The 23,327-nt window shown below is 43.1% G+C and overlaps 1 long non-coding RNA gene across 1 annotated transcript in view; it reads right to left on the reverse strand.

The window, feature by feature from the left end:
- LOC118238401 overlaps nt 1-19,318 on the reverse strand; it is an 87,413-nt gene extending 68,095 nt beyond the window's left edge. The window contains exon 1 of the long non-coding RNA XR_004768583.1: nt 19,228-19,318. This is a non-coding gene — a long non-coding RNA (uncharacterized LOC118238401). The remainder of the gene's footprint in view (nt 1-19,227) is intronic.
- Nucleotides 19,319-23,327: the final 4,009 nt, after the last annotated feature.

The following is a 23,327-nucleotide window of genomic DNA, read 5'->3' on the forward strand; positions in this document are numbered from 1 at the left end:
GCTTTTATGTCCCTTCCTTTTCCTGTAGTATTGGCGTTCAAACCTAGAGCCTAACATATGCTCAGCAAGCATTGCAACACTGAAGTATTTTTGTTGTTGATCTTGTTGTTTTTACATCCCTAACTGCAGTTTTCCCCTCACTCCTCTTCTCCCAGTCCCTTCTCCCACCTCGCACCCCCTCCTCAACCCACCTCTCCTCCTGGGTTGCCTGCTATGGTGTATCAAGTCGCAGGAAGACTAGGCATCTCCTCTTCTGTGAAGGTTGAATGAGGCAATTTAGTACAAGGTAAGGGGCCCAGATGCAGGCCACAGAATCAGAGACAGCCCCTGCTCACACTCTCAGGAGTTCCACAAGAAAGTTAAGCTACCCAACGGTCACATTTATGCAGAGGGCCTAAGTCAGTCCCATGCAGACTCCCTGGTTGTCAGTTCAGACACTGTGAGCCACCTAGGAGCCCAGGTTAGCTGATTTTGTGAGTTTTCTTGTCATGGCGCACACACACACACACACACACACACACACACACACACACACACACACACAATAACACATAAATACTTTTTTTTTTTTTTTGGTTTTTCTCTGTGTAGCTTTGACCCCTATCCTGGCACTCGCTCTGGAGACAGGCTGGCCTTGAACTCACAGAGATCCACCCGCCTCTGCCTCCCGAGCGCTGGGATTAAAGGCGTGCGCCACCAACGCCAGGCTTAAATACATTTTTTAAAAGTGTGTGCATGCATCTCTGTGAATCCCAGGTCTCCACACTCATTACCTAATCTAATCTAATCATTTCCCACAGGTGTCATTTCTAAATAGGTAGTGAAATGAAGTTTTGACCTCGTTATACCATTAACTCGAGCACTTGGAGAACGAACCACCTGGTGAGCTCAGGGTGGACACGTTGAAGCAGGGCAGTAGGTGCCTCACCCCTGTCAATGGAGCTCTGCTTGAGTACATTTCTGAGATTCAAAAGGTATGGCCTCTAGACAGGACAATCATAGACAGTCAGTGGAATGATCCTAGCTGGATAGAGAGGACACATCTCAAAAACAGGAAATCTATACCCACTTGGACTTGACCACAAGACATTTCTCCTTGGGTCTTAAATGCCATCATCAACAAAGCCCAGGAAGAAGTGGGGATGGTCAGGAAGCTCTCTGCTTCCAGCACTGGGGGACCCCAAGGAGCCTCTGGCGTTTTCCAATGCTGGAGAGGCAGGGGGCTGGCTCTGCCTGTTAAACAAACAGCACAGTAGAGACAGGGAGCTATGACTCCATAGCAAGCACAGGGTGAGTCAGCCGGAGACTAGGGAGAGCCAGGCGGAACTCAGCCCACACTGGCTGGGGATGAGTGGGTGGTGGAGAGTGTTCCCTCACACCAAACCTCTCACCACAGCTGTCTGGGCTTCACCTTCCTCGCTGTCCTTAGAGATGAGATTCCGTGAAAAACATTCAGAGAGCAGAGGAGGTGAGTCAGCGCCCTCATTGCGAAGGGCTGTCCGCCTCCCTCCACACTGTTAGCTTTGCCAGGGCTGCTGAGACTTGTAAGGCTCTTGGCAGTGTGTCAAGAATGGCACGGTTTCTATCCAGAGTTGAATGACAGCACACGGTCTCTGGTTCTACTTCCTCCTTACAAGCAGGGTGATTTTTCTTGTAAAACTCTCAGCCTCAACCATCACACATGACGTATTCCCTGCACAGCTGAAGACTGCACCTTCAACATTAGCAAACCGCTGTGCCATTGTACCTGGTTTTAAGCTTAAGCTTGGGAGAAAGGTTTTTTATTATGTATTTGTTTCTAACAGTCGAAAGTCCATGACAGTGGATGAGTGTGTTTCAGTTTTGTTTGGAATGGAGTCACAGTCACATATTAAAGCAAATATAACAAACTAACAGACTCCTCTTCCTGTGGTTAAAATGATAGAGGAAGTGATTTGTAATCTGTCACCTTATTAGCTCAGCTAGGCAATAAGGACTTTTCCCACATTTGGCTAGCATGGCATAAAACACTTGGAAAACAAACACACACACACACACACACACACACACACACACACACATATGCACTAAGCGTGGGGGCTACATCTCAGTGGTATCACCTGGCATACACTTTAGGCTGAGGAGAGGGTAGGTACATCTCAGTGGTATCACCTGGTATACACTCTAGGCTGAGGCTACATCTCAGTGGTATCACCTGGCATACAATCTAGGCTGGGGAGGGGGTAGATACATCTCAGTGTATACTCTCTAGGCTGGGGCTACATCTCAGTGGCAGAGCGCTCACCTGGCTCACCAAAAGTCCTGAGTTCAATCACCAGAACTGAAGTGGGAGAGTATTATCCATTCTCAGCCAACAATGTTAAAAATCCCAAAAGGCTGAAAAAGTTAAATGGGAATTTAAATATGTACACACACACACATATATGTGCATATATATATTACCTGTATCTTTTTAAAATTTTGGATTTACATATATAATTAAGAGTCCTCTCAATTAGTGGTCAGATCTGGAACTCCTGTCTTTGGGGTATAAGCTACTTATTTGAGAGAATGTGGGGAATCTGATGATAAGATATGAATATGTTTTATTAATATCTAAAATGTAGATGTGGACAAATACAGTACTATAAAACACTTTAATGCAACTACTACCATGAAAACTTTAATAATACCATAAAAGCTGTTCATCGTCACTGTTCAGAGTCATCTGACACAAGCGACCTGCATGCCGGACGAGTTTGGCAGTGGGATCCAACACACCAAGGCCCGGTGACAGCTCTGCCTCCAACTGCCAGCCCGGCGGACCTGGCAATCCTGAACACTGCCAACACCCGGGTAACAGTGACACCTCCATCCATGAGAAGAGGACCAACATCAGAGTATTGGATCTGTTTGCATCTACCAGAAGAGAATTTTGGTCCCACACCCACCAGGAGAACAAGAAACTCTTGCTACACCCACCAGAAGAAAGGATGAGAAGAGGACAAGGTAAAAGCACATCTAACAACAGAAAGCCCAATATGACACCACCAGAGACTAGGAACCATACACCAGCAAGACCTGAACATCACGATGCAGATGAACCAGAAGAGAATGACCTTAAAAGCATCTTCATGAAAATGATAGAGGACATCAAAGAGGACACGAGAAAATCCCTTAAAGAAATGTAAGAAAAAACAAACCAAAAAATACAAGATATCAACAAATCTCTCAAGGAAACAGTTCAAGACCTAAAAACTGAAATAGAGACAATAAAGAAAGCACAATCTGAGGGAATGCTGGAAATAGAAAAGCTGGGTAAAAGATCAGGAACTACAAATGTAAGCATAACCAACAGAATACAAGAGATGTAAGACAGAATCTCAGGAGTTGAAGACACACTAGCGGAAATAGATTCATCAACCAAAGAAAATCTTAACTCCAACAAATGCCTATCACAAAATATCCAGGAAATATGGGATACCATGAAAAGACCAAACCTAAAAATAATAGGTATAGAAGAAGGTGAAGAAATCCAACTCAAAGGTGCAGAAAACATATTCAACAAAATCATAGAAGAAAACTTTCCCAACCTAAAGAAAGACATGCCAATGAAAATACAAGAAGCCTTCAGAACACCAAATAGACTGAACCAAAAAAAAAGGTCTCCTCGACACTTAATAATCAAAACACCAAATATACACAACAAAGAGAAAATATTAAGAGCACCAAAGGAAAAAGGTCAAGTAACCTATAAAGGCAAACCTATCTGAATCACACCTGACTTTTCCATGGAAACTCTGAAAGCCAGAATGTCCTGGATAGATATTCTACCTACACTAAGAGACCAGCCCAGACTACTATACCCAGCAAAGCTTTCAACCATTATAGATGGAGAAAACAAGATATTCCATGACAAAACCAGATTCAAACACTACATATCCACCAATCCAGCCCTACAGAAAGTACTGGAAGGAAAACTGCAACCCAAGAAAGTTAACCACAACCAGAAAAACAGGCAATAGATAATCCCAATTTACCAACAGCCAAAAGGAAAATGGGACAGAATCCCACACATAATCTCGCCTCCATCACCAAATCAAAAACAAACAAGAATGAATAATAATCAATGGTCATTAATATCATCAACATTAATGTCTTAACTCCCCTATAAAAAGATACAGATTAGCAGAATGGATAAGAAGACAGAATCCTTGCTTCTGCTGCATACAAGAAACTCACCTCAACTTCAAAGACAGACGGTACCTAAGAATTAAAGGTTGGGGAAAGATCTTCCAATTAAATGGACCCAAGAAACAAGCAGAGGTAGCAATCCTAATATCCAACAAATTGGACTTTAAACTAAAATCAGTCAAAAGAGATGAAGAAGTAGGAAGTCATTTCCTACTCATCACAGGAGAAATCCATCAGGATGAAGTCTCAATTCTGAACATTTATGCCCCAAATATAAAGGCATCCACGTTTGTAAAAGAAACATTACTGGGCTGAAGAGATGGCTCAGAGGTTAAGAGCACCGACTGTTCTTCCAGAGGTCCTGAGTTCAATTCCCAGCATCCACATGGTGGCTCACAATCATCAGTTATGAGATCTGGTTCCCTCTTCTGGTGTGCAGATATACATGGAAGCAGAATGTTGAATACATAATAAATAAAATCTTAAAAAAAAGAAACATTACTAAAACTCAAATCACACATAAAACCGCACACACTTATAGTGGGAGATTTCAACACCCCACTCTCACCACTGGACAGGAACACCAGACAGAAACTTAACAAACAAACAAAAGAACTAATAGAGGTTATGGCGCAATTGGACTTAACAGATATCTATAGAACATTCCATCCAAATACAAAACAATTTACCTTCTTCTCAGCGCCACATGGAACCTTCTCTAAAATCCACCACATACTTGGCAACATAGCAAACCTCAACAGGTACAAAAAAATTAAAATAACCCCCTGTGTCTTATCAGACCACCATGCTTTAAAATTGGAATTCTACAACAACAAGAACTACAGAAAACCTACAAACTCATGCAAATTAAGTAACACCCAATTGCACAATTCATGGGTCCAGGAAGAAATAAAAAAAGAAATTAAAGATTTCCTAGAATTCAATGAGAATTCGGACACAACATATCCAAATCTATGGGATACTTTGAAAGCAGTGCTAAGAGGAAAGTTCATAAGGTTAAGTGCCCACATGAAGAAACAGGAGAATAATCACACTAGAGAATTAACAGCACAACTGAAAGCTTTAGAAAACAAAGAAGCCAATACACCCTGGAGGAGTAGATGCCAGGAAATAATCAAATTGAGGGCTGAAATCAATAAAATGGAAACTAGGAGAACAATACAAAGAAGCAATATAACAAAGAGTTGGTTCTTCAAGAAAATCAACAAGATAGACAAACCTCTATCCAAACTTACCAAACAACAAAGAGTGAACATGCAAATTAATAAAATCAGGAATGAAAAGGGGGAAATAACAACAGACACACAGGAAATCCAGAGAATCATCAGGTCATACTTTGAAAACCTATGTTCCTCAAAATTTGAAAATCTAAAGGCAATGGACAATTTTCTGGACAGATTTCACTTACCAAAATTAAATCAAGAACAGATAAGCAACTTAAATAGACCTATAACCTCTAGTAAAATTAAAGCAGTCATTAGAAGTCTCCCAACCAAAAAAAGCCCAGGGCCAGATGTCTTCAGTGCAGAATTCTACCAGAAGTTCAAAGTACAGCTAATACCAATTCTCCTCAAAGTTTCCCACACAATAGAAGCAGAAGAGTCATTACCAAACTCTTTTTATGAGGCTTCAATAACCTTGACACCCAAGCCACACAAAGACACAACTAAGAAAGAGAACTATAGACCAATATCCCTCATGAACATTGATGCAAAACTTCTCAATAAAATATTGGCAAATCGAATCCAAGAACACATCAGAGAAATCATCCATCCCCATCAAGTAGGCTTCATCCCAGGGATGCAAGGATGGTTCAACATATGAAAATCCATCAATGTAATCCACCATATAAACAGACTGAGGAAAAGAAATCACATGATCATCTCACTAGATGCCGGAAAAAGCCTTTGACAAAATCCAACACCCCTTCATGATAAAGGTCCTGGAGAAATCAGGGATAACAGGAACATACCTCAACATAATAAAAGCTATACACAGCAAGCCGACAGCCAACATCAAATTAAATGGAGAGAAACTCAATGCAATTCCTCTAAAAACAAGACAAGGCTGTCCACTCTCTCCATACCTCTTCAATATCGTCCTTGAAGTTCTAGATAGAGCAATAAGTCAACAAAAGGAGATCAAGGGAATACAAATTGGAAAGGAAGAAGTCAAACTCTCACTATTTGCAGATGATATGATAGTCTACATAAGTGACCCAAAAAACTCTACCAGGGAACTCCTACAGCTGATAAACACCTTCAGCAAAGTGGCAGGATACAAGATTAACTCAAAAAGATCTGAAGCCCTACTATATGTGGATGACACATTAGTGGAGAAAGAAATCAGAGAAGCATCACCCTTTACAATTGCCTCAAACAACATAAAATACCTTGGAGTAACACTAACCAAAAAAGTGAAAGACCTGTACCGTAAGGATTTTGAATCTCTAAAAAAAGAAATTAAAGAAGATACCCAAAAATGGAAAGATCTCCCATGCTCTTGGATAGGCAGGATCAACATAGTAAAAATGGCAATCTTGCCAAAAGCAATCTACAGAATCAATGAAATCCCCATCAAAATCCCAACACAATTCTTCACTGACCTCGAAAGAACAATTCTCAACTTTATATGGAGAAACAAAAGACCCAGGATACCCAAAACAACCCTACACAATAGAGGAACTTCTGGAGGCATCACCATCCCTGACTTCAAGCTCCATTACAGAGCTATAGTCCTGAAAACAGCTTAGTATTGGCACAAAAATTGGCAAGTAGACCAATGGAATAGAGTTGAAAACCCTAGTATTAACCCACACACCTACGAACACCTGATTTTTGACAAACAATCCAAATATATACGCTGGCATATAACAAATAGAACATCTTCAACAAATGGTGCTGGCATAACTGGATGCAAACATGTAGAAGACTACAGATAGACCCAAGCTTTCGCCCTGCACAAAACTTAAGTCAAAATGGATCAAAGACCTCAACATAAACCCAGCCACATTGAACCTATTAGAAGACAAAGTGGGAAATACCCTTGAATTAATCAGTACAGGAGACCGCTTCCTGAACATAACACCAATATGTTGATCTCACAGACACTGAGATCAACAATTAATAAATGGGACTTCCTGAAACTGAGAAGCTTCTGTAAGGCAAAGGATACAGTCAGCAAGACAAAACGACAGGCCACAGACTGGGAAAAGATATTCACCAAACCCCACATCTGACAGAGGGCTGATCTCCAAAATATACAAAGAATTCAAGAAGCTATTATCCAAAACAACAAACAATCCAATTAAAAGATGGGGTACAGAACTAAATAGACAATTCTCAATAGAGGAATCTAAAATGGCTGAAAGACACATAAAGTGTTCAACATCCTTAGCCATCAGGGAAATGCAAATCAAAACAACCCTGAGATACCATCTTACTCCTGTCAGAATGGCCAAAATCAAAAACACCAATGACAGTTTATGCTGGAGAGGATGTGAAGAAAGAGGAACACTCCTCCACTGTTGGTGGGAATGCCAACTTGTACAGCCACTTTGGAAATCAGTATGGTGATCAAGAAAATGGAAATGAGTCTACCACAAGATCCAGCAATTCCTGCCGGGCGTTGGTGGTGCACGCCTTTAATCCCAGCACTCAGGAGGCAGAGGCAGGCTGATCTCTGTGAGTTCGAGACCAACCTGGTCTCTAGAGAGAGTGCCAGGATAGGCGCCAAAGCTACACAGAGAAACCCTGTCTCAAAAAACCAAAAAAAAAAAAAAAACAGATGCAGCAATTCCACTCCTAGGCATATACCCAAAAGAAGCACATTCATGCAACAAGGACATCTGTTCAACCATGTTCATAGCAGCATTATTTGTAATAGCCAGAAACTGGAAGCAGCCTAGATGCCCCTCAACCAAAGAATGGATAGAGAAAATGTGGTACTTTTACACAATGGAGTACTACTCAACAGAAAAAGGCAATGGAATCTTGAAATTTGCAGGAAAATGGATGGAACTTGAAGAAACCATTCTGAGCGAGGTAACCCAATCACAAAAAGACAAGCATGATATGTTCTCTCTCATATGTGGATTTTAGACATAGAGTAAGGGATTACCATCCTACAATCCACACTGCCAGAGAAACTAGTAAACAAGGAAGACCCTAAAAGAGACAATCTTTGTCCCCTGGAGAAGGGGAAAGGGTCACCATCCCCTGAGCAAATTGAGAACATGGGAATTGGGGGAGGGAGCTACGAGAATGAGAAGGGAAGAAAAGAAAGGATGCAGAGGTCATGAGGAAGCAGAAATTTTGAGTCAGGTGTAGATTAGAAGAAAGGACATATGACAGGTAGAATTTTAGTTGGGGGGGTGGTAGAGGAGGAAGGGAGGGAGAAGGGAACTGGGATCGTCATGTAATTCAATCTTGTTTGTAATTCAAATATATAAAAAATAAAAAAAGAACAACATAAATTTATAAGACTAGCAAACATCAAATTCTTTACAATCATCAAAAAGAACAGTTTGAAGTAATGTGCTTTGATGCTTTCAACAGAAAATAACAAAGGCATAAAAGTCAATGAGTTCCATTTATAATATCAAAAATCTGAATAAAAATTTTCCCAGTGGAAGAAAAGAAGAAAAAAGACAGTAAAAATAAAGCATAATGAAACAATTATTATGAAAGGACATATCCAAAAAAACAAAAACAAAAAACAAAAACAAAACCTGGAAATTGAAACATTAAAAAGAATAAAGCACATACAAATCTCTGGCGATGTTCAGGAAAGGCTTAGTAAATGGCATTGCATTCCTGAACAACTGGAGTGACGACTACAGAACAAGCAGTAACACAAGAGATGCAAAATAATAATAATAATAATAATAATAATAATAATAATAATGCCATAAAATGCTATTGCCTTCTGAAGATTAATCCCATCTTCCAATGGTCGATTACATCTTCCTGATTTGGGTCCATTTTTAAAGCATCTAAAGAAAACGTCATAAGTTCTAGTACAGAGTTTCCTAATGAACCAACCACTAATGTGAAGCTTATATTGTATTTAGTGGAGACTCTGAAATATTTGGTAAGTAATTACCTAAAATTCCAGACTATACCACTCACATTAACCAAAAAACATTAGCTGTAAAATAAAGGATCATGCTTGAGGCCAACACCTGGAATGCCAGCATTTGCAAGACAGAATGTGGTTATTTTTTAGTGTCAACTTGACTTCACCTAGAGTCACCTGGGAAGAGAGTCCCTAAGGGACAGCCTAGATCAGGTGGCTCTGTGGGCCTGGAGGGGTAGTATGTGAAGAGATTGTCTTAATTAAGATAATATATATGGCCTGGAGCCTTTAATCACAGCACTTGGGAGGCAGAGGCAGGCCAATCTCTGTGAGTTTGAGGCCAGCCTGGTCTACAGAGCAAGTTCCAGGACAGTCAAGGCTACACAGAGAAAAAAATAAATCACCGTACTCATTGCCTATGCTCAGGTACTTCCTCCTCACTGACCTGATCTCCCAGACGCTCAAGGTCAGGGAAGGCCTTATGAGTCACCATCACCCCCTCTTTTACCCATTCACCCACTTGCCTGTGTCCCTCCTCAAATCAACACCAAGAAAAGGAGGGAAATTCTAGATTCCATTTGTCCATCTGCAGAAGCAGGATTAACTCAATGAAACCTTGGTCCCTCCCTGCTTCCTAGTCATCTGTGGTGACCCTACTGCCCCAGCTTTGAGAAGGATCAGCCTACAAGACCACCCCAACCCCAAACTTAAAGCATAAAGTTGGGGTAAATGCCCTTGCTCTCAGCACTTTCTACTTCCCAGCATGCTCCTTCCCCTGGATCCTTTTCCAGAGAGATGTGATCAAGACTACCCATCTTCCTTCACTTTATTGTAATTTTCTCTGAGAAACAGGGATGGGGTTTGAGAAATCTCCTCTAGACAAAGCTTTACTTTCATCCTACAGCTTGGCAGCAAATGCCCAATTTAAATGTCAAATCCCCATTTTGCTTTTGTAAAAATTTCCCTTGGCATTTCTGTTATGGGGACGTGTTGCCGTTTACTTATCTCAGGTGCGTAACTCACATAAAGATGGATATCTTGGGCTGAGCAGGGCAAGGCAGTAGACCAAAGAGTGCAAACACAGAGCACATGAAACTTCTTTTTAACAGCTCATCTGTTTTTGCAACCATTGCTGGCATTAACCTCCTTTAAACCTACCTATGTTTATATCGGAACATAACTTATTGCACAGATCACACTGTTCAATGATTCAAGATGATAAGTAACCTCTGCCCTACAAATAAAAAAGGAAGGAAGGAGGGAGAGGAAAATAGAATGCAAAGAAAATGAAACATGTCTTACCTACAGCAGGGAGGTCATAGCTAAGGCAGGTTAAACCCAGAAAGTCATACAAATTTATTTAATAATACCTTCTGTATGCTCGGCATGTAAGGCAGGACTTAGCCATGTGGCCCAGCTGATCTTGAACTTGAATACGTAGCACACAGACTATCTTCAAATTCATGATTATCCTGCCTCTGCCTTCACAATACTAATATTAATGGTATTTTAATACACTTTGAAAAAGATATGTGAGCTTTCAAAAATTAAGACTCCAAAGCACAAACTCATATAAATTTTTATTATATCAGTCCTAGTTACCATTAACTCTCGACTTACACATCCTAGCATCACCTGAAAGGAAATTTTAGTTGGATGATTGACTTTATCAGGTTGGTCTTTGGGCATGCCTGCAAGGGATTATCTTTTTTTTTTTTGCATGCTTTTCTTTTCTTTTTTTATCATTTTTTATTTGAATTAGAAACAAGATTGTTTTACATGACAATCCCAGTTCCTTTCTCCCTCCCATCCTCCCCTAACAACCCCCACCAACTAAAACCCTACCTATCACATATCCTTTCTTCTATTCTTCCTGACTCAACCTTTCTGCTCCCTCATGACTTCTGCATCCTTCCTCTTCGTCCCTTCTCATTCTCTAACTCCCTCCCCCCTCTTCCCTTGCTCTCAATTTGCTAAGGGGATTGTGACCCTTTCCCCTTCTCCAGGAGACCATGTATGTATCTCTTAGGGTCCTCCTTGTTTACTAGCAACTCTGGTAGTATGGATTGTAGGCTGGCAATCCTTTACTCTACATCTAAAATCCACATATGAGTGAGTACATATCATGTTTGTCTTTTTGTGATTGGGTTACCTCACTCAGAATGGTTTCTTCTGGTTCCATCCATTTTCCTGCAAATTTCAAGATTCCATTGTTTTTTTCCACTGAATAATACTCCATTGTGTAAATGTACCACATTTTCTCTATCCATTCTTTGGTTGAGGGGATTATCTCGATTATTAATAGATACAACAGGGTCAACCCACTATGGGCAACACCATTCCTTAGGCAGGAACTCCTGGGATCTATAGAATCTGACTGAACATGGATGACAGCAAGTTATAAAGTGGGCCAGAAAGCATTTCCTCCATAGTTTCTGCTTCAAACTCTTGTTTGAGACCTTGCCTTGACTTCTCTCAATGAACAGATAATGAACTGGAAGTATTAGTCAAATAAACTTTCCTCCCCAAACTGCTTTTGATTGGAGCGTTTTTTTATTACAGCAACGGAAAGGAAAGAAGAACTTTAGGTCTGAAGAAGATGTGGACAAGTAAGGGGAAGAACAACTGGACAAATGGGGGTTGATCTAATGGTGAGAAACTGAAGGAAACATAGTAGGACCCACTTGCTCATATTCTTCTCTGGGCTCCCTTGTCCTTTCCCCCAGGTGTGAGAAGGACCACTCTCAAACTCGAGTCTATGACCTGCTTGCTGCAGGGTACAGGGTAGGGATGGTGAGAGACATCTTACTTCTGTTTCTGCTAATGTGCCAAATCTATGGCATGCCCTGAAGACCATCATATCTAAGAAATCAGAGATGGTGCTGAACCTCAAAGCTATGAACACAGCCTAAAAGATGGCATCAGTGTGGCTGGTTCCACTGAATAAAAATTATGGATCTATGTTGAGTTTTCAAGATGTGATGAATTCGGACAGAGGTAGGATTTGGGAATCTGAACTTCAGTGTGAAATGGCTGAGAGGTATCCAGAAGGGATGTTCTACACAAAGATGCGAATCTTAGCTTCTCTTTTAGCTCACACAGGCCAATCAATGGATGGCCAAGCACCGTGGCCACCCCAAAACACAAAGCATCTCAGAACAGAACCAACAAGGGAAAGGGCATTGTCACAATCAGGACTGGGGTCCCCACACCAGAGAGCACAGAGGAGTCTCCAAGTTCCTGTGGTTAGGTCAGAAGATGTCACTTGGGATTACAGCCTAGGCAGAGAGAACACTAAAACCAAGCCAGATGCCCAGGTAAAATAGGAAGGCAGATGAGGCATAAACTAAGCAGGAGACACTGTATCAACAGGAGCAGGTCCGCAGGGAGAGCATGAAGTCACTCACTTGGAAGTTGACTGACTTTTGTCTCCCTCTGACACACGTCAAGCATCTTTCTTAGTGTGAGCAGACAATAATGGCCAATTCAACAACCAGAGCTGGAGCAGGCCCTGAGGCTGCTATCCAGGGGAGCCAATCTCTAGATGTGCTTCCTGGTTCTAGCAAATGAGAGAACTGGTGATGGAAACAGGAAGAAGTGGGCATTTGCTTTAGAGCCTTTCGGATCTCTAACAGGATAATTGCTGTCATGGCCAAGACTGCCGACTCCTGCAATCCTATAGACTGGGACAAAGTAGGTCGTTAATACAGGTTACAAGAGCTTCCAGGCTACTAAAGTCTGCCCTTCCTGGCACTATAATCAAAGTTAGGGCAGTCAGCTCTGGTAATGCATGGAGCCATTTATAGCTGAGGTGGGGGGAGGGGTGTTGCTGTAATGCCAGATTAATGGGAGAATGTACAGTGACTTTCTAGAGGCAAAACCTCTGAATTAAACACCATTTCAGTAGGTCCCAATTAAGTATGGAAAGAAACACAGTGTTGAGCCAAACAAATGGTGCTGAGAAATTAAAAACAATGAGTGTAGTGGCCATTCTATAAAAGCCAGTTCCTAGCAATAGCTGGTAGCTGTCCAACATTCTCAGCTGGAAACTATAAACTCACTTTATTTGGGGACAACTAAGGCCTCGGGGCAGGATATGATGAGTCCAGTAAGTGCTGACATCCTCCCAACAAGTATTTCCAGAACATACCACCTCTAGGCCACCCTCAGCATCTGCACTTGGACCAAGCTCCCCTCAGCTCTCACCTGAATCACTGAAACAATCCTTCCCCTTGCAGGGCCAAGTTCACTCCTCTACCCACATGGTGAGCTTCCCAGGAATGAACTAAGAGCCCCTCTGACCCACAGAGTAGCACATGGACATGCTAAGGGTTCTCTCCGCTTATGTGCCATGAAAGTCCTCCTGTGGGTCCTGGATGGGTAGAGACACTGTCCAAACATTGTCCCTAGCTTCAGGGCTCATAGCCAATCTCAGGGTAAGGGACACTTGCGTCCCACTCCTCCATAGCAGTAAGTATCTCCATGTGCATTAGACCATCTAAGTGCTCTTTTCTGCCTGAGAAGCTTTGAACTGGCCCAGGCTTCATTTACATCCCTAATCCTTTGATTGTTATGTGCCCTTAGACAAGCAGATCACTCTGAGCCTCTGAAAACTGAAAATTGTGGAATGTATCATGAACACATGGATGATGCTGTTCTCTATGCCACATGGGCATTACTTGAAGCAAAGCCAACAGCTTCCCCTCCAAGAACTGGGCTTGCTCTTCTCATTTTACAAGGAAACTGGGGTGCACAGTGGCAAGTCCCAGAGCCAAGCTAGGAGCCCAGGCAGCCTCTCTGCAGAGGGCAGACTCTAACCATATTCGCCTGGTTGGCTTGACCACAGTAGCCTTTGAGGTAAAGTGCAAGGAGACATGCAAGCTTGATCTTTAGATACCATCCTCCCTCATGTTGCCCAAAGGAGCTAAATGAATTCTTCATGACTGGGCCACTGTTGAGGATTTAACACACACTCAGAAGGATGTCTGAGAACTACTAAATGTTGAAAAATAAGCTTTTGTTTTTCCTTCTTGTTCAAAATCTTGTCTTATCCACAGGACATGAAAACACCAGCTGGCCTTTTGTGTGCTGAGGGTATCGATTTGGAGGCAGGTCTCTGAGAGTGAATCAAAGTTATTGTTTTCGTTATAAGTATCCCCCCCCCACCCCGCCGTCTGCTCTAGGCTCCATGATTCACCTCATAGCATGGCCGGTGATCTTTTGATGTGATGGCTTCCCCTCATCTCCTCAGATGGTCCTGGGACCTCCTACATGGTAACTGCCATCCATTACCCTGAAGGGATTGTCTTGCTGCCTCATGTCAGTGCAATATGCCCCTGCAGCAAGAATGACACTTGCAATGCCAAGTGAGTTCCACCTAGAAGGAAGGGGTAAAAAGGAAGCAGCCCTGGCTGCTGCCACACGACAGGATGACCCTCTTCACAATGGGTCAGGCCATGCCAGGTCAGAACAGCCAACACATTGTAAGTTCTTGGATTCCCTCCCAACCATGCTTGGGACAGCAGGGGTAGTAGTGATGCAGGAAGGACTTCCGAAGTAACCTCCAGACACAGTGTTATACCTTACCAGATGTGTTGCTCCTGTTGTCATCTCCACATTTATAAAACAGATAAAACAAAAACCCACTCTGCTGGATTTTTCTGAGGCAAGACTCAGGTCATGACAGAAGCCCATCCAAAGATAGCAGACACTGTGGTAAACAGATCAGAATAGTGTCCAAACTGCAGAAGACCATCAACAAGCACCTCTGACTTTATTTTAAGAGCACAAAACTTCCAGAGCAATCATGTTCCAGTGTCTTTGTTTCACTAATGACTTGGTAGTAAGTATCAAGATCCCCATGATTTCTATCCTGAATATTCTTTCACACAGAATATTCAGCTGCTTTCTGGTATCCCATTCATCCAACTATCCACACAGTTCCACACAATTGTAATTGTGAGTCATAACCAGGACCCGGAGACACGGCCGTCTAACCAGAGCTGTCTTCTGAATCATTGGAAAACAGCGGATGGTGTTTTAAGTGGCATGCTTCCAAGTGTAGGCTATCATGCTGTTTCCTTGGATGTCCATTTACTGCAGAAGAGACTTTCTTCTGTTTGAAGACATGGTGAAATGCCCTTTCTTTCTCATTCATTTTTCTAACAACAGAAGGCAGGAATGACTCTACCAAGCGTCAATGAAGCCACTACGCTCACTCTCTTGCTGAAGGTTGAAGAATGCACACACCTTCCAAGAAAGTTCTTCACTAGTCACAATCCCAGCAAGAAATGGGTGACGCATCAGCATTGTTAGTATCATCACCCATACTCCAGTTTGCTTTATATGCCAGACATTGGGTGGGCCCAACAATAAACCCTACAAGAGTCTCCACTGATGTTGCCAGACTTGCAGGTCACAGAACATACTAGAAAAGGAGACTCAAAGTTACACAGCATAGTCATTTTATAAAACTCCTCAGGAGTTCCCTCTTGTCATGGAGAAAGACTGGATGTGTGGGGGTGTGGTTCCTTGTGTTCTGCTCCTTTGCTCTCTATAGCTGTTATAAAATGACATGGTCAAAGGAAGCCTGGAAAGAAAGGGGTGTATTTGGTTCCCAGATTACAAGGCAGGAACCGTGAGGCAGGAACCGAAGCAGAGACATGGAAGAACATTGTTTACTGGTTTGTTCCGCATGGCTTCTTCAGCTTGCTTTCTTCCACAACCCATGGTCACTTATCCAGGGGTGGCACTGCCCACAGTGGGCTGGCTCCTCCCACAGCAATCATTAACCAAGAAACTGCCCCACAGACCTGTCTTATGAGGCATTTTCTGAATCGAAGTTTCCTTTTCCTATGTAACTCTGACTTGTGTCAAGGTGACAAAAAACTAACCAACACAGCTGGTTTGTTCACTTGAGGTTTTGTAGTGATACATTATTTATGATTTATTAAAGTTTACCTGAGGATTCAGAAAAGCAAAGTCAGTCTCAAGCTGTAGAGATCAGGCAGAGGTGACACACACCTTTAATCCCAGAAGCTAGGAGGTGGTGGTACACACCTTTAATCCTAGGACTCAGGATTAATAGGTAGATCTCTCTGAGTTCAAGACCACCCAGAGATCCACAAGATTGAATGAGTCTAAAAGAGTAACAGATCACATGCCTTTAATCTCAGCACTAGAGGGGTATAAAAGATAGAAGCAGGGTCTTCAGTGGTGAGTAGAAGCATTCATTCTCCATCCACCTGAGGAGAGGCAGCAGTTTGAGGCTTGGTGAAGAGCTTATGCATGAATCAGCCCTTTCAGCCTAAGCTTGAGGTGAGAGCTAGTGACCAGCGGCTTTGCTTCTCTGATCTTCAAGTTGAACGCCAATGTCAGTCCCTGGGCCTTTTATTAACTTGTGTTACAGGGTATTCGTAGAACAGTCTGAACTTCAACTTACTGTGTAGCTGAGGCTGAACTTAATTCCTAGTCCTAGTTAGGGTTTCTATTGCTGCAATGAAACACCATGAACAAAAAACAAGCTGGGGAGGAAAGGGTTTATTTGGTTTACCTTTCAACATTGCTGTTCATCATTGAAGAAAGTCAGGGACAGAAACTCAAACAGGGCAGGAACCTAGAGGCAGGAGCTGATGTAGAGGCCACAGAGGGGTGCTGCTTACAGACTTGCTCCCCATAGCTTGCTCAGTCCACCTTGTAATAGAACCCCAGACCACTGACCTAGGGATGGCACCACCTACCATGTGCTGGGCCTTCCACACAATGGTCAATAATTGAGAAAATGCCTTACAGCTGAATCTCATGGAGGCATTTCCTCAACTGGGTCTCCTTCCTCTCTGATGACTCTTATGCCAAATTGATGCCCCAAACCATCCATTACACTCCTAATCCTCTCATAACCATGCCCCAGTGACTGGAATTATAGGAGTACCTGTCACACCTGGCTTAAAAAGACTGAGTTCTTAAAACCTGACATAAAACAGCAAACCAATGATCATGCAATCATCTGGATGCCATTCTCTGAATCCCTAGATGTAATTTCTGCAGCATCTTTCCTTCCTCGGGGGCTTTGTGCCGCACCTGCTTAGGATGCTAACATTTCTGCTACATTACATCTATATCCCGAATGCACCTCACATTTTCAAAAATCATGCATGAAAATTACAGCTTTTATGAGAAAAAATAGGATCCAAACCCGTGCAACTTTGTAAGTGGAGTCTTCATATAAACAGTAATTGGTTCCTGGAAGATAAACTGGAGCATGCTAGCAGGCAGTCCAACAGGCTGGAGGCTACCACTGGCCATTAACAATACACAGAAATGACACCATAAAATAGAAAAAGCTAGAGCAGAGTTGGCGGTGCTCAGACAGATGGAGAGGGGGTGGGAGCCTGGGGCTGTCCTGAGGCCTCCGACCCCATCTAAACATGGCTCTCACTTTAATTCTTTTAAAAGGCAGTCAATGGCTCTTGCTGGTGAATCAGGGCTGAGTTGAAGGCTCCACCCTTTTCTAATGAAGAACTAATTGTGTTCCCATTATGTCTTGCATAGAAATCCCCTGTGAGCCAGCCTGACTTCCATGGTTTTATACTGGCATTTCTTCCCTAGAAAACAATAGGTTAGAGCAAAGCCCACCGGTTACTGGAGCAGTAGCAGGAGTGAGAACACAAGGTGAATGAAAAAGAGGAGGGGCCAGAGTTAAGGCTGTAGGTTGCAGAGACAGCCATGGCTTCCTCCCAAATATCCCCATACTCTGGGTTAAGTGGGCCATCTCCAGAAAGGCCATAGGAAGCTACCCCTTGGACAAGGCAGGAGTGGAGAGAAGTGGGCAATCTCTCAACTAGTGTCTTGTCTCTTGTCCCACCTGGCATGAATTCTACCTGTCAATTCTGTCATAGAAGCAGCTGTGGAAACCAGAGGCCCTGAGGATTCAGCTAGGCAGATAGAATTTCACCCATCAGAGCCCTTAAACACCAGACCACCTCCATTGCACCCAAAGGAGACTGAAGCAACCTGCAACATGCTAATGGCAGCACTAGCTGTCACGGAGGCCTCTGTGGACAGGAGGTGGAGAAGGGTCTGATTTTGAAAGATGTAAAACTGAATTTGATATCAACATTATTCCCTGTGCACAGGATGCATGTGGGGGAAAAAATGGGCCCTAAAAGCTTTCGCTGTAGCAAAGCCAACCAGGCTGTAAAGCTCATGCCTGTGGCATCCTGGAGCTGTGTTCTCTTGTTCAGTGTGTAAGATGGGAGGCAAACCTGAACTCCAACACCCTTGCCCAGCAAATCTATGCCTCAGTAGGCATGGGAATGTTTTAGTGCATATCCATTCACCCCACTCCTGTCCTAAAAGGCTGCAGAACTTCTCCAGGTCTTCACTGTAGGAGAACATTGTGCTGCATATATAATTTAGTACTGTCTTAGTTTCATTTCTGATCTGTGACAACTACCCTGACAAAGCTGGTTGCTTTTAAAGGGAGGAAAGGTTTTATTTGTCTTATAATTCCAGAGTACAATCTATCACTTCAGGGGAATCAAGGCAGGAACTCAAGCAGCTAGTTATGTCATAGCCATCGGGGGAAAAAAGAGTGGGGGGAGAGGGAGTAAGCGAGAGATGGAGACACACACACACACACACACAGAGAGAGAGAGAGAGAGAGAGAGAGAGAGAGAGAGAGAGAGAGAGAGAGGATATATATCTTTGCTTGCCTGCTTGCCTGTGCTGGCTCTCCATTCTTTTAGTGTTTTGGGTGTCCTGCCTAGGGAATATTGCCACCCACAGTTGACTCAGTCTTCCTTCATTAATTTTTATCAATTATCAATACAGCCCTCCCCAAACATGCCTATAGGCCAACCTGATCTAGATAACTCCTCATTAAAATACTCATTCCAGGTGGTTCTAGTTTGTGTCAAGTTGACAAGTAGAACTAACCAACATGGTCACACAACTCACCTGTTGAGAGGCATCCCTTTCAAGGTCATCTTTCCCAAAACAGTCAGCAGTTGTCAAACCCCTGATTGTCCACTCTCTACTCCTTCTGCTCTCTGCCTGACTCTTTGCCATCCAAGACCTGGGAAAATGCCTGCAGGGCATATGTGGTGGGGGAGGTATGACATAGATTGCATTCATGACGAGGCAGTTACTGCTTCAGCACGATGCTTATCTGTGGATTGACTGCATGGACTTAACACTTGTTTGCAGACTGAGCTATGCAACTTTCCATTACTCACATAGCATTGCCACACAGTTGACTATAGGCCTCATTAAGTTTTCCATTATGATAAATAGGATGCTTCTCTGGGCTTTTTTTTGCATTAAAGTATATGTATCTGAAGCATGAGAGTGTACAAAAGGAAAAACAGTGGCTGTCTTAATCTACTTTCATTTACTATGGTTAAGTACATGAATGTGGACAATTTACAAAAAGGATTCACAGTTCTGGTCCTTGATTGAGCTCAAGAGCCTGTGTCTGGTGATGGCCCTGTTGTTAGCAGAGTCTCAGGTAGTACAGGGTGTCACACAATGAGAGGCAGAGATTCTATGTGCCTGTCTGTCTATTGGTCTCTGTGTCTGTGTGTTTCTGTGGCTCTGTGTTTGTGTGTCTGTATCTCTGTGCTTGTGTGTCTGTCTGTGTGTTTGTGTGTCTATGTGCTTGTGTGTCTGTGTGTCTGTGTGTGTGTCTGTGCTGTGTGTCTGTCTGTGTCTCTGTGTGTCTCTGAGTTTGTGCATCTCTGTGCTTGTGTGTCTGTGGATCTCTGAGTCTGTGTCTCTCTGTGTCTGTGTGTTTCTGTGTCTCTGTGCTTGTGTGTCCATGTGTCTCTGTGCTTGTGTCTGTCTGAATGTCTCTGGATTTGTTTGTCTCTGTGCTTGTGTGTGTGTATGTGTGTGTCTGCCTATCTGTCTATCACTGTGTTTGTGTGTCTATGTGCTTTTGTGTCTGTGTGTTTATGTGAAGTTTTCTGGAGACTCTGCTGTGACTCCACACCAGCTGCCATCCTACTCTCTGCAGAGACTGAACCTTTAGCAAATGTCTAGGCTTCCCAGGTTTCCCTTAAAGTCCAGGTGAAGTTATCATCACACTAGCTGTGTTCTCTCATTTGAATACTGCAGCATCTGTAAGGTCCTCACCCATTGGAACTGGAGAGACAAGTCCTAAGCCCTTGGCCCCTTTCCTGAGCTCAGTCTCTGATACCTTCCACCCTGCAAGTTCTGCAAGCCTGAGTGGTGGGGAAGATTTGGAAACACTCTGGAGGCCTTTTACCAATTATCCCTAAGGCCTTAGCAAGTAGCTATGTGGCTAGATTTTCCCACTGTCTCAAGTCTCTTTCTGTTTTGAGACTTTTAGGGTCAGCCTTCCAGAAAGCCTCAGAACTCAGACACAATGTATCCAAGTTCTCTGTCATATGAGACCCCATTTCCACTTTCCAGCACTATCCTCATTTCCATCTAACACCAGTCCCCTTGTCTTGTTTCTTAAGCCCTGCCCAGCATCACTTGTAACTATTTACATACAGAATTTTCATTTGCTTCTTCCAAACTCTCTCAACCAATCCCAAAGCTGTTAGCACAATCTGAGGCATTTTTTAAATTAGCAACAGCCTCACTTTTAGTACCAATTTTCTGTCTTTGTTCATTACTGTTATGAAATACTTGAGACTGGGTGTGTTGTTAGGAAAGGAGATGCGGGGGGCGGGGGGGGGACTTGTGGCTATGGAGGTTCAAGGTTGGTGGTGCAGACCTGCTAATGGATTTCTCCAAGAGTTCTGAAGTGATGCAGGGCAAGATGCACACATACATCTGTTCTGGCTCTCCTCCCTTGCCCTGAAGAGACCAGGATTCAGTCATGGAAAGTCCATCCTGATGATTTTACCAAATCTTAGTCACCTATGACCAGCCTGACCTCCAAACACTAAGTTCCTCATAATGGGGACTAGCTATAAACATATGAAACTTTGAACCCTTGGAGAACATGTACTCCGATTATCTCTTCAATTTACAATCTCTCTCTCTCTCTCTCTCTCTCTCTCTCTCTCTCTCTCTCTCTCTCTGTTTCTCTGTTTCTCATGATGGGGATTCAATCTGGGGTTTTGTGAATACTAGGCCATCATGTACTGCTGAGCTTCACCCCAGCCTATTTTTGTGTCCTTGTCATCTGTCTATTTTGTGTTGGAGCTGGAGACACTGAAGCACCCCGTGTCTCACACCATTCTTGTTGAGTGTGGACTTCCACCCAGGGGATGGCCTATAGTAACTGAGAAGGTGGGGACCACCCTTGGCAGTACCATTTGTTCAACAGGGTTTCTAATCAGGGGATGAGGCAAAACAGAAACAGCACCTCAGCCAGCTGTCTTGGATATCTCTATCTTCTTCCATCTCAACACATCTGCACTGTCTATCCTTTGGCACCAGACTTTGGCCACCATCAAATGGTAAATGGCAAGCATGTAACATGCCAAGTAGACAGATACCACCTGGGCTTCTAGCTCCTGTTAATCAAGCTGGTGTCATCAGTTTCATCTCCAAATTAATCAGTTGCCTAAATGTGCTTGATTGTACTCCTCTCAGCCCTGATACAGGGCAGGGGGGATATTTAATAACTTTTATAGAGAAGCTTCCATAAACAAATAAATTTGGGACAGACCAGGTTACATTCTTATAAAAAGTTATCTTCACCACAGAACTACTCAGGGTCTTTATGTTCATATATAGTGAGATTTACCTTCCAGAGGGGAGTATAACATACAGTTTCTCTTTCTATCCCCTTCTTCTTAATGACTAACTAGTTCATTTTATGTGCCCATTTAGTGGATATTTTGGGTTGAGATGAACACTTAAACTGTTGAATTTTGAGTAAGGCAATTGAGCTGCAGGCTGTGAATGACCCACACCACAAGCAGCCATAGAATGGGAGGACTGGGCCCTCAACAGAGGGAGTTCCCCAGCAGCCTGTGGGCACCACTGACACCAGTGACTCTCCTGTCTCAATCCCACTGGCACAAACCACAGATATGTTTGTATATGACAGGCTCCATAGTCATGTGGCCCATGTCCCTCTAATGGATTTCCTCATCTACATATAAATACACAAACATACTATTAATTTTCTTTCTTGAAAGAACACTGGCTAATACATCCAGTTCAATGATAGTGTCCTTTTCCCTCCCTGAAAAAAACAAAAACAAAAAGCAAAAAAACAAAACAACAACAACAAAAAACTACTGACATTTTTGAAACAGTAGAATTCTAAGGAGAAGAACCAGTTAAGGACAAGCCACCCTCACCCTAAATCCTAGCAGGCTAGAAGATCTGCTGTCTTTCAAACACAGAATATTTTTAAGGAAGAGAACTGAAAATAAAAACAGAGGAGCCCACAGCCATTATTTATCACCACTCATCTCAAGCTTTCATCTTCCTGGTTTTACTTCACGGGAAAATTTTTATAGCACTGAGCAGTTACTACCCCTCACGTACTAACAAAAAAAATAAAACCATAGAGGTCAGGGAGATAGCTCAGTCAGTGCACTATGCATAAGCCTGAGACCCCGAGATCAATCCCCAGACCCCATATCAAAAGCCCGACTATGGTGACACGTGCTTGTAGCCCCAGCACTGGAGAGGTGAAGACAAGGAGATACCTGGGAATCACTGGCCAGCCAGCCTGAACAAATGGGCCAGGCCCTGCAACGGGAGCACCTGCCTCAAAAAGAACAAGGTGAACAGAACCTGAGGAGCGAAATTCATATTTGTCCTTTGGCGCGCGCGCGCGCACGCGCGCACGCACGCACGCACGCACACACACACACACACACACACCTCAAAAAGAAATGTAACATGACTGGAGAGATGGCTCAGCATTTAGGAGCTCTTCCAAAGGACCTGGGTTCAATTCCCAGCAGCCACATGGTGACTCACAACCATCTGTAACTTCTGGAAGATTCATGTCCTCTTCTGGGCTCAGAGCACACCAGGCAGCACTCATACCCATAAAATTATAGGAAGGAAGGGGAAGGGAAAGAGAAAGAGAGAGAGAGAGAAAGAAAGAAAGGAAGGAA

This window comes from Cricetulus griseus, chromosome 2, assembly GCF_003668045.3.
Source record: "Cricetulus griseus strain 17A/GY chromosome 2, alternate assembly CriGri-PICRH-1.0, whole genome shotgun sequence".
In the NCBI taxonomy this organism is placed as follows: Eukaryota; Metazoa; Chordata; class Mammalia; order Rodentia; family Cricetidae; genus Cricetulus; species Cricetulus griseus.